This window comes from Octodon degus, unplaced genomic scaffold (assembly GCF_000260255.1).
Source record: "Octodon degus isolate 3935 unplaced genomic scaffold, OctDeg1.0 scaffold00032, whole genome shotgun sequence".
Lineage (NCBI taxonomy): Eukaryota > Metazoa > Chordata > Mammalia > Rodentia > Octodontidae > Octodon > Octodon degus.
In genome coordinates, this window is record NW_004524608.1 from 3,939,703 (window position 1) to 3,948,897 (window position 9,195).

The 9,195-nt window shown below is 42.8% G+C and overlaps 1 pseudogene; it reads right to left on the reverse strand.

The window, feature by feature from the left end:
- Positions 1-800: 800 nt before the first annotated feature.
- LOC101582156 lies at positions 801-8,958 on the reverse strand (annotated as a pseudogene).
- Positions 8,959-9,195: the final 237 nt, after the last annotated feature.

Here is a 9,195-nt window from a genome sequence, read left to right on the forward strand (position 1 = left end):
ATCATAGGCTTGTTTCATCATGTCTTTCTCTTTTTTTTTTCAAGTATCACAATGTTTGTTGGTAGCTACAAGTATATAAAATCAGGGCATGAACATGACTTGATAAATTAAATAGACTTAATTTCAATACTATAATAAGAGGGACCAATTCAAATTCTCACCATTTGTTTCACACCCACAAAAACCACTTCAATGGCATTAATGATATTTCAAAACTGATCAGTTTTGTGCAAGTAAACCATGTTTCTTTTAAAAAGACTTGTGCACTTGCCCAGGCTCAAGGATATTAAAATCTAGCACATAAAGCCCATTACTAGAGGTAGAAATACAGGCAATATACTATTATGGCAACAGCCATGAATCACAGTTAAGAATTTTTCTGTGACAACAAAATGGATAATCAAATATTGAAACAACTCAAATATTACTGAGCAAAGTGCATTTCTACAGTATTCAGTGTTGCTCTTCAGTTTTCTAACTTAACACAGCCTGTGATAACTGGCAGTGAAAAAGGTCCTTGCAATGGACTGCCTCCGCTTGAGAACTTATGATGTAATTATTGCAGCTGCTAATATACTATCTAAACATTAAAGATACTCCTAAAATATTTGGTGGTAGACTATGATTAAAACATTACACTACAAAAAAACCTTATGCAGAAGGAAATCCTAAACTGACGTGCTTCTGCTTTAAATATTATGAAAACATTACAGTGGAATGAATTTTCGCAGTGGTTAGGTCAATGCGGCTACATCATAGCAACAGTACGCTTTGCACAGCTGAAGGCTTTGGCTGATTCTTTAGTCAGCTTCTTCTTCAGATTCTTCTTCTTCAGCAGTTTCTAGCCAAGTCAGCCACTGATTCACCTGGAACAAAGCCGTGCCTTTTCCGGGAAACTCTTGTGTTATATCTTCTTTCCAAGCCAAGAAAGCTTCCTCTTTGATAATTTTCATGTCATAGAGGTGAACAAAAAAGCAGAGTAACATGCCTTTTGGGAAATTGCTGTTGTAACACTGCACCTGCAGAGCATGCAGGGCACTGGCCTGTAGATCCACATGATCATGAAGGAATTTCTGCATCACTGGCTTGAAAGAAAGCAGCAGTTGTTTTTCCTGCTCTAACTGTTCTTTGGAAGGAGCAGAGGAACAATCTGTTTCATTGCTGGGCTTACTTCACTAGAAACATACTGTAAGAAGCTAGTCATTAAGATGTTCACAAATACTTTATCTACATGAAGTTTGGGAGAGATACTATCTTTATCCATTTATATATGGTTTGCGGGGATGGATCCAACTTTATTTGCTTCAACAGATCCTTCTCCAATTTGAGGAGTGGGAATAAGAAACTCAGTCCCTTTCCTTCCAAAATCTCCAACATCTGGTCCTTATTCTAATCAATTTCTGGGAGCATTTTCTGCATACTGACCTTGTTTTGTTGAAAAAGTTCTGTTAGCCATTCTCGATCTTGTAGTTTAGCTAACTGCTGAAGACACAGTAAGATGAGAAGAAAATGGGTACCACTCCCCAGTTGTTGAGCCAGTTCTGAAATGCTCACTAGCTCTGAAATAATGGCATAAGCTGCAAATTGTGCTAAGCATGATTTCACCAAGGGGATGTCAACTTCCAGTTTGGGGCACTGGTCTAATACATTCAGGAAAGGCTGCATGAAATTGTCACTTGTGGCAATCCCTTCCTGTATGAGTAAACTGATCAAAGAACTTGCGTTTTCTTTATCTTCATCACTTCTGTCTAGTGACAGGATAACTACTTTGCTTAGTATCTCAGGAAGAAAGTGTTTGGCAGCTCTAATTTCTCTGACACCACTGACAGCCGCATTTGCATTTCCACCATTCAGATCCTCAGTTACAACAGTTTCAGTTAGTTTCAGTAGTTCTTCCTTTGATGGTGATGGCTTTTTGCTGGTCTTGGCAGGCTTTTCCTGGATAAGTAGTGGATTAGTTTTGAGACCAAGCTGAGGTGTCTGTCCCAGAGGTGGTGTCTGAGTGCGTTGTGCACTAGGAGGAATCGTAGTTATCTGGGGCTGAAGCTTTGGCACTTGATTTTTATTCATTAGGAACGACTGAGCTAATCTCATCTGCATTAAGCTGTCCTTTCTTAGAAAACTGAGGTGGCAAATCCTTCGACTGTCCTTGCAGCTGGGATAAGAGTCCCTGACTTTGGTTATGGTAGAGCTGGCTTAGCCCTTAGCTTTCCATAAACTTGCCTCCCATCTCTCCAAGCTGTGATTGTATGGGAGGCATGATGTGTCCCTCATGGCCATTAAAGAGCTGATTTGAATGATGACACCTCATGGTGGGTGAAAATCCTGGATAACTCCTGGACCAATTCCAATTTTGCTACCTGGCATTTGTCCAAACATATCAGCAAGTCTTCCAAGTGGGTCCCTATCCATTTTCATCCTGGGTGGCATGAACAGTCCCTCCAGAACGAAGTCACTTCTCATCCCTTGAGCCATAGGAGCAAGAATAAACACTTCTAGATCTTTTACTGCATCTTGACAGATTTGATTGATTGTTTTTGGTCCATTATCAAGAAAAGCCTTGCGAGGAACCCAATAGTGCTCTCACAACTCTACGGTATCCTGCAGCAGGAAACAAATTCTTGCTGGTAATTCCTTACGTAACATCAAGGAGCATATTTGGGCAAAGTACTGATCCATTAAGGACTTGGCTCGTTTGTGGTCTAACCTAGGTCCCACTGTCTTCATTATCTGACAGAGGCACTCCAAATCCTCTCCCATATCTTCGAGTTGGACTCTCTTCTTCTTTTCCAAAAGTGTTTTGATGCACTTATGAAGGATAGATTCATGAATAAAATCAAGCTTGCCAAGTTCTCCAATGAATTTGATGTTCCCTAACATCTTGATCTTAGCAATGGCTCTCTGTTCCTCCTCTGGGAGAAGGGGATTTTCACGCTTATCATAGTCATCAACATTTCTGGTTCGGTTTTCAAATTCCTCTTGTAATTTGGAAATTAGGAGGCATCTGAATGCTGTGCTTTGCTTCTGTCCTGGTTGACCCGCTGCTGCTGCGCCATCAAAGTTGGGTGCATCTTCTGCCAATTGCAGACATAGCTGAGCATACAGTGAGCTATACTTTGGCTCTTCTAGGGCTTTGTCTACAATCAGCAGTATGACCCCTTGAAGGATGAGTTTAGACTCAACACCCACATTGAGGAGTCAAGACATAGCTTGTCAAAATTCTTAGGAGTAAGCCTATTTAATATGCCTCTTACTTTCCTGAAAGTTGCATCATGTTTTTCTTTTTCATTTGTGGAGTTGTTTGCTGCAGAGTTATCATCTCGTCTAGCGCTTCGTGCAGGATTCCATTTCTGAACGTTTTGCCCCGGGTTTTCCCCAGGAACTTGCTGTTGCCAGCAGGCTTGGGATAGTACTGAGGTGTACCCCTACTTCCTTCTTTGAATGAAGAAGCACTGAAACAAGAAGTACCCCCTTCTGTAATCGCGCTCTCCACTTTGGCTGCTTGACAACGAAGAATCTTCAGAAGTATATTAATGGATGGGGTGGGAGGGGAGGGAATGGGAGAAATGCAAAACTTTTACCGAGAACTCAGCAGCTGCCCTCACAGCTACCTGCTCAGGATCCGGTCATTGGGACAGGGAAGGGAAAGTGAAGGGCAACAGAAAACAAAAAACGGAGAGGGAGAAGAAGGAAGGAGTCCTGACGACTGGAAACTCAGCTCAGAGGGGTCGCTGCTGCAGCCACCTCCATAGGGCTCCAACTCACTGCTGGCCCATGCCTGGTTTTGAATGCATATATATGTATTTCTCACAACAAAATTTTTTTAACTTTGTATTGCTACTGTGAATTGTGCTGCTGCAGTTTGCTTTATCATGGCTGAGTTTGGTGGTGCACTTCTGTAATCTCAGCACTCTGGGAGGCTGACATAGGAGCCCTGCAAGTTTGAGGCCAGGCACAGAATCTTAGTGACTTCGTGAGTCCCTGTGTCAAAAAAGGAAAAAAAAAAAAAAAAAAAAAAGAAAAAGAAAAAAGGATATTTTCCAGTTCAATGACCACTCTGGGTTCAACCTTCAGTATCTTAAGAAGCAGACAAATGATAGATCATGAAAATATCTTCAAATCAATTGTTAAGGGACAGATAGAAATCTTTCTTTCTCCTTCTCCTTCTTCTTCATACCTATCTATTCCACAAAGCATAAAATGCCACAATTCGCCCAACCATCTCCAGGTCCCTAAAAACGTACCTTTTCTGATCCAACTTCTTGTCTTTGCGAGCAATAATACTTTTGCAGAATAAACATCTTTGGATACACATCTGAAAGGACTTGATGCTTTTATTTCTCTGATACAGATTCCCAGGAGTGATACTGCTGGGTGTGGGGCATATGTATATTTAATTTGAATAGCTGTTGCTGTATTACTTTCCCAAACCACGTAACAATTCACACATTCCATTAGTGTTGAGTGAGAAGAGGTTTCCCAGCATCTCTGAGAGCTGTAGGCAGCTTTATTTGAACAGTTTTGACCCGCTATGGGATCAGAGGATCTTGAATTGCAAGAGTACTGGGAGTTCCTTGGAGGTAGCTTGGGAACTTCTCCATCATAGAGTAGTTGCTTTGGATGAGGGTCTCCTTGCTGCTTACTCAGTTTGAGGCAGAATCTACATTTTTGTATATCAGGTGTCCCTATAAAGCTTTATTTCAATAGGGTTCTAGGGAGATAATGAAGTCTGAAAGCCCCATTTCAAGCCATGGAGTGCATAGAGAAGGCTTTGAACAGTGAGGCACCTTGATAATACCTGGCTATTAAGGATGTTTGGTGCTGGGGGACACCTGGACTGGAGCACAGTGCTTGCCAGGAAGCTATTGGTGAGGCACTGAAGGTCTGAGCTGGGGGGAGTGGGTGGTAGGAGGAGTGCTGCTGGCAGAGGTGACATGGAGGTTGCCTTGAACACTAGCTCAGAGGTAGGGGTACAGTAAAGCACAGAGGCAGGGCCCAGATTTGGGAACCAGGCTGTATGATTTTTTTTTTTTTTTGTATTTTAGTATAGGGTCTACAGGGTCTCACTACACAGATTGTAGTGATCCTCCTGTTTTCAGCCTCCCAAGTGCTGGGATTATAGGCATGCCCCACTATGCCCAGACTCATTTGCCCTCTCAGCATGCCCTGGGGGCAGGGCCAGCACCACACAGTGGGGACTGAACCCTGGTCCCTCTGGCTGCCTAAGCAGGCGCTTTAGTCCACTGAGCTATCTGGTTGGCTCTTGTATGAAGTTCTGATTCTGGGCTGTTGCTAGAGGCATGGCTGTGGGCAAGGTTGTGAGCCTCTCTGAGCCTCACAGAGATAAAAATCCTTTCTTGTTTGAGACATTAACACGATGGAAGGAAATCATACATATACAGTGCTTAGCACAGAACAACAGTAAATGGTAAGAATAATAGTTGTGAAAAAAGAGTAATTATTAGCATAGTAAAAAGTAAATAATAGGTAATGTCATAAATTCTTATGCAGTAGTATTAAGAATTAAAAAAATTCAGATTCCATTTCATAAAAAGTTGAAGGGTGTGATCAGCTGAGAATCAAGGAGTCACCATGTCTCTGTGGGGAGAAAGTCCTGTGCTGGTGGCCCAGGATTGACCTAAGGCTCTGAGGAGGAAAAACCTGAAGTGATCAAGAGTAGGACTGAGTCCAGAAGAGGCAGTACAAGTGTGAAAGTGATTGACTCAGGGGTGTGGGCTGGAGGGAGCGTCAGAGAAAAGATGTTTTCATCTTAAGATACAACTTGATTTCTTCTTATTTAAACCAAGTTTCCACTGTCAAAGGACAGCAACACTTAGTTGATAGATGGAGTATTAGGGAGATAAACACAGTATCTGCAGTTGCTGTAGTCACAAGAACTCAAGGTAGAAGAGGCTAAAAGAAGTTGTTATGGGGCCTATGGGTGGTGAGAATTCAGTCTGTCACCATGTGTGGTTATTATTTTGAGGCAAAACATAAGAACGGAAAAGGTTCAGCTGGCAGAGGCCAAGCACAGTGGCAGGAGAAGCCTGCTGCACATAGACACTTTCTGCTGGTCCTACAACTGAGGATGAGGGTGTTGCTGGGGAGCTTCCAGGAGGACAGCTTGTGCTTCTTGGCACCTGGAGGAGGTGCCAGGTTGTCAGTAGAGAAAGGCCATGTAGGTATCATTGGAATGCAGGCTTAGGGAGGCAAGAGCTCCCAGGGTGAAGGCCTGAGGTCTTAGCCGCAGCCTCTCCCACTTGCAGGTTCAGCTAGGCCTGGTTTTCCTCAGAGATGAGGGGAGCAAGAGTTAATGAACTTCTTAGGAAATGTGAAAAGTTGCTATTACAGATTTTAAAAGGTAAACACTATCTTGGTTATTTTTCTCTGTTGCTGAGATAAGTTACTGGACACCCAAAATTAAGGATGGAAATATTTATGTAGCTCACAGTTTGTGGAGGTTTCAGTCCATAATCAGCTGGCTCCGAGGAAGGGCAGCATGACACAGCTGCAAGGGTTTATGTGGACAAAAGACAGCAAATGCAAGAAGAGCTAATGAGCGTATGGCTGCCAAGGGTGCAGACTTGCTGCTTTTTGTGATGCCTTCGGTGGCAGAAGACAGCAAATGTTAAGAAGAACAAAAAGGAGCGGCAAGCCTTTTTTCCTGCCTTTATTGTAAGCAGGCTACCACCCAGTAGGGCAGGTTTAGCACTCCCATCCTCTAGGCCCTCCTGCTGCACAAGATGAGGATGTTTACAAAGTAAGGACCCTAGCTTCCTGTTGAGCCTCAAACTTTTAGACTTCTTACAATGACACAATGTATCAACCATTATACACTAAATCTTCAAAGTTCTGTTGCCCTAACATAACCAGTTTCTGCCACTCTAGGTCCTTATTTTGTTGCAACAAAGATTGAAACTTTTGGGGACTCAATGGCCAAAGGAGTGATTGAATCTAAGCGAGACAAGGAAGGTATTTTGAAGAACAATAGTTCCCATGGCCCTAGAATGCAGGGTTACAGTTTATAGCAAGCCTGCAGGACAATAATCAGAAGAATTAAGAGGAAGTTACTGTTACAAGTGTTTGCTTTGGCTATTGTGTTTCCTCTGCCCCGATAAGATTGCCTAAACTAGGTTGACTTGTCAGGTAATAAACCACCCCATTGTGGTTTATTATACCATAATAATAACTTTTGAATTATTATTATCCTGACAAAACTCCTATAAAATATGCTACATTATGCTTTTTTCAATGTCTTTGTTCTCTGTCCTTGAGTTACAAATAAATAGCCACAGTTGATTACTGTTTCCCAGAGGTTCACTCATTCCCAGGAAGCGGCCCTTCTGAGTTCTCAGTGATTGAACTAAATCCCATGCCCAGAGTTCTCAGTGATGGAACTAAATCCCATGCCCAGCCAGTCTTCACCCTCCGTGAATCCATGCTCACACACTGAGACAGAAAGCAGCAAGCAGTGGACAAGGACCGAGCATGTGTTTATGAGGAAAAATAAAAAGAAAAGCCCTTCTGCCTTCTGCTGTCAGACAGGGTTTGTTTTTTTAAAGATTAAAAAAAAAAAACCCCTATAGATCTTTCTATCTAGAGGATTTTGTACAGTTTTTGGTGTAGGTGAACATGACAGAAAGCAGGGCTGATTCTAGTTGCTGCCAGGCCTTTGATGTCAGGGGAAAGCAGGCAACCTTGTTTGTATTCTGTGTCTCCATGGCTCCTTTTAGTTTATTTGAAAAACTGTTCTCTTTCTTTTGTACTTTCTAAGGTCCTGATAATCAGTTTACTAAAGTTAATTATTTTGGCCCGGTGTATGTCAACTCACTTAAGCCCCAAGCTTTAATATATTTAGGTTAGTTGTTTAGGACCTGCGCCCTAACTTTCAAAATGTCCTGGCCTCACTAACAGTGACATCCCTTTGGGTTTTTATGTTGCCTCCTCCTCTGGGTTCTACATGGTCATATGAGTGGGGATTCTGCTTTCCTCATTTGGCCTTAAATCTGCCTCTCTTACCATATGCCAGTGTACTCATCAGGTGTAGCAGAGAGAGTCAGTCCCTCTCTTCTACCCCCTAGGAGGCCAGGGTGGCTTTTGGCCTTATAGCTGTTTCCAGGTGCTGTGGAACAACCTTCTGGTGTGAATGTCTGCTGTGTTCAGGTAAGAGCTACCACGGCTGTTCTCCTCTAGGCACACAGGACAGTTCCCACTCACAAGGAAGACTTGAACAGAGACCAGCTGGGAGCTGGAGTGCTCATAGGTGAAGACTGAAAAGGGTTGGTTTGACCTTAAGTGTCAAGTTATAGCACATCTCTTGGGGGTTCACCCTGGCTGCTTCTCTTATCTCATTGCTCAGCACTTCCTGGGTAATGAGCAGCAGCTACCTGGAAACTGTCAGCCCTGGGCCTCCACTGCTGGTTCCCCATCATTTCCTCCCTCTTTTCCTAGCCCCCATCTCTCTTACTGCCTTTATCTTCTTAAGAGGAGCCCTCCCCTGGCTGCAGCTTAAATTTATAGCAACAGAAAAACCAGTTGAGGGGGCTGGGGAGATAGCTCAGTAGAATAAGCGCTTGCCTGGCAAGCACAGGGTCCTGAGTTCAATCCCCTAGCATACCACAAAAAAAAAAAAAAAAAGAAAACCTTAAAAAAAAACCCAGAGGTTTAAAAAAAAAACAACAAACAAAACAAACAAAACAGTTGAGCCTAGAAACATTCATTTTTAGTAGTTGTTACAGAGAGAAAGATGTTTATACCTTTATTTTTATTTTTTGCACATATTGAAATATGGGGCAGGACCGTGAATTCTGTGAAAACGTTTTCAGAATTTTTAACATTAAATTTTGGAGCTAGCTGTTAAGGTTAAGTCCATACCCTTACCCTCACGGGAAACTGCTTGATCCAACCCCCATCATCATGGGAGCCTTGATGAGCATCAGCCAATACCTTCCCCACCATCACACAAGCTACACTTCACTACAGATGGTGTCATGATCCTTGGTGATTCCTACCCTGTTCCCCCACCCCTCCCAAAAAAGGAGCTTCGCTGAGCCTCAGTTTTGGGAGCTGTGGTGAGCTGCAACCCCTCCATCGTGGGGCAGGGGTTCATAAACATTGAGAGCTTTGAACATGTCAAAACAAAAGTGCAAAAGGTAATCTCAGATCTCAAGTTTACTCAGAACAAGCCCAAGATAG